This window comes from Chiloscyllium plagiosum, chromosome 8, assembly GCF_004010195.1.
Source record: "Chiloscyllium plagiosum isolate BGI_BamShark_2017 chromosome 8, ASM401019v2, whole genome shotgun sequence".
Lineage (NCBI taxonomy): Eukaryota > Metazoa > Chordata > Chondrichthyes > Orectolobiformes > Hemiscylliidae > Chiloscyllium > Chiloscyllium plagiosum.
In genome coordinates, this window is record NC_057717.1 from 13505170 (window position 1) to 13508439 (window position 3270).

Below are 3270 nucleotides of genomic sequence, written 5' to 3' on the forward strand. Positions count from 1 at the left end.
CATTTGCCTGCCTAACTACTGACAAACTGCAAGTTTACCTTTCAAGACTCCTAGACTAAACTCCCTAGTCTTTTTGCCCTTCAGACTTCTGAATTATCTCGCTATTTCGAAATTAGTCCTTGCCTCTATTCATCCTGGCAAAATGCTTTCCCACACTTTTCCACATTGTACTGCCACTTCTTTGCTCACTCTCCAAACCTGTGAAAGTCCTTCAGCAGGTGAAAGTGAGGACCGCAGATGCTGGAGATCAGAGTCATAAAGTGTGGTCATAGAAAAGCACAGCCTGTCAGACAGCATCCGAGGAACAGGAGATTCGACGTTTCAGGCATAAAGCCTTCATCAGGAATGTGGGGTGGGCGGAAAGGCGACAGCTATATGAAGGTGGGTGATGATAGTGATAGGTCAGAGTGGAAGGTGGATTTGATACTTGGGAAGGTAGATGGACAGGTAGAACAGTTCAAGATGGCGGTGCTGAGTTGGAGGGTTAGATCTGGGATAATGTGGAGGGAAAGGAGATAAGGAAACTGGTGAAATTGTCCTTGATACTGTGTGTTTGGAGGGTCCCAAGGCAGAAGATGATGCATTCTTCCTCCAGAAGTCAGGTGGCTAGAATTTGGCAGTGGAGGAGGCCAAAAGCTTGCAGGGCTTTGGCGCGGTGGGAGGGGGAGTTGAAGTATTCGGCCACAGGGAAGTGGGGTTGTTGGGTTTATGTGTCCAAGAGTGTTCCCTGAACCGTTCTGTAAGTTGAGATCCTGTCTCGCCAATGTATAGGAGGCAGGAGCAATGGACTGACGAGAAGAGATGTTTGGATGCACAGGATGTTCTCTGCCTGATGTGGTAGGATCCTTTGGGGCCTTGGGTGGAGGTGAGGAGGGAGGTGTTGGCACAGGTTTCATATCTCTTGCAGTGTAAAGGGATGGTGTTGGGAGTGGAAGGTGGTTTGATGGGGGCGTGTGGACCTAACGAGGGAGTTTTGAGGGAATGGTCTCAGCAGTATGATGATAGGGGTGGGGAGCGAAGTATATCTCTGGTGTTGGGGTCTGACTGTTGGTGGCAGAAATGGTGGAGGATGATGCGTTGTATCCTGAGGTTGGTGGGATGGAAGGCGAACACCAGAGAGGTTCTAATTTGTTGTCGTTGGAAGGGTGGAGTGCAAGGGCGGAGTTTTGGGAAGTTGAGGAGATGCACGAGAGCACCCTCCTGCAGCCGAACCATCTCTTCAATGCTACCTGTCCCTCTATCTATCTTTGCACTGTTTGAAAGCTTAGCCAGAATGCCCTCAGTTCCTTCATATAGATAATGAATGCACAAAGTGAAAAGTTGTGGTCCCAACACTGAGTTTTGTGGAACACCACTTGTCACTGGCTGCCATTCTGAGAAGAACACTTTTATCTCCACTCTATGCTGTCTCTCAGGCAGCCAAACTTCTCTCCATGCTAGCACCTTGCCTCTAATACCATGGGTCCATACCTTTCTCAATAGCCTCATGCATGGCACTTTGTCAAAGGATTCTTGAGTGCAGATGGATAACATCTATTGGTTCTCCTTGATCTAATCTGCTCATTACTCCCTCACTGTTTTCTAGCCGGTTTGGCAGGACTGATCTCCCCTTGATGAAACCATGCTGACTCTGTCCAATTTTACCAAACAGCTCCAAGTATCAGAAATCCCATCCTTCACGATGGATTCCAGGATTTTACCCACAACGAAGGTTAGGCTAATCAGTCTGCAGTTTTCCATCTTCTACCTAACTCCCTTATTAAATGGAGTGTCATGTTAGCAATTATACAACCACTTTTCCGTTTCCTGATTTTAGTCATTCCTGAAAGATTACCACTTACGCTTGCACTAACTCTTCAGTTATCTCTCTTACAAGGCTGGGGTGTAGTCCAACTGATCCAGGTGAGCTATCCACATTCAGGCCATTCTTATTTCTAACATGCTCTTCTTGACGTTGACCACCATATTCAGGACTGCCCTCTCACTCTCTTCAATTCTTGAGAAATTACTCGTGTCTTCCACTGTGAAGGCTGATGCAAAGTTCCTCAGCCATTTCTTTGTTTCCCACTACTGTCTCTCCAGCATCATTTTCCAATGGTCCATATTCACTTTTACCTCTCTTTTGCACTTTATACATCTAAAGAATCTCTTAAAGTTTCCTTTATTTTACTAGTTAGCTTACCCCCAAATTTAATCTTCTCCCACCTTATTTATTTTTCCTTGCCTTCTGTTGGCCCCATTCTCCAGTTTCCCTTTGCCCTTCACATTGCTTGCGCTTTTACTTATATGAAATCCCTGACTTCCCTCGTCAGCCCTGGTTGCCTCATTCTCCCTGTACCATGCCTTTATTGCTCAGCATGCATCTCTGCAGTGTCTCCTGAATTAATCTTGGAATTTCCTGACATTACTGTTCGCCTGTCTTTCCTGCTAGACCCCTGTCCCAGTCAATTCTACCCAGCTTCTCCCTTGTGCCTCTCCAGTTGCCTTTATTCAGCTGAAATACTGTTAACTCAGATTCTACTTTCTCTCTCTCAAATTGCAGAATAAATTCAACCATGTTCTAATCACTGCTTCTGATGTTTTCATTCACCTTATGCTCCCTTGTCTAGTCTGCGTCACTAAATCCAGTGTCATCTGTTCCTGAGTGGGCTCCACCACATGATGCTCCAAAAAGCCATCCCATAGACATTCCTCAAATTCCTTTTCTTGCGATTCACTCCCAACCTGGTTTCCCATTCCACTTGCATATTGAAATCCCCCTATGATCACTGTAACTTTGTCTTTCCTACAGATCTTTTCTATCTCCTGGTGTATCTTGTACCCCAGCTCCTGACCACTCTTTGGAGGCCTGTGCAAGTCTCCAACTGTGATTGTCTTATCTTTGTGATTCCTCAATTCCACCCACGCAGATTCTACATCATCTGACTTTACTTCCTTTCTTACTATTGATTTAATTTCATTTATTAATAATGTAAACTCACTCCCTCTGCTAACTGTCTTTTCGATAGGAGAGATGTCCTTGAATATCCTAAACCCCTTGCAACCACTTCTCTGTGATGCCCATCACGTCAGACCTACCAATTTCAATCTGTGCCACAATCTCATTTAATCTATTCCTTATACTGCGTGCATTCAGATATAACCCCTTCAATCTTGTATTAACGGTTCCTCTTCTCATTGTTATTTTTTTGTCCAGTGTGCTTGAAGTCTGATTGCTTACACTTTCCATACACTCTGTCTTATTTGCGTCTGTGCTGGAGATTTTAATAA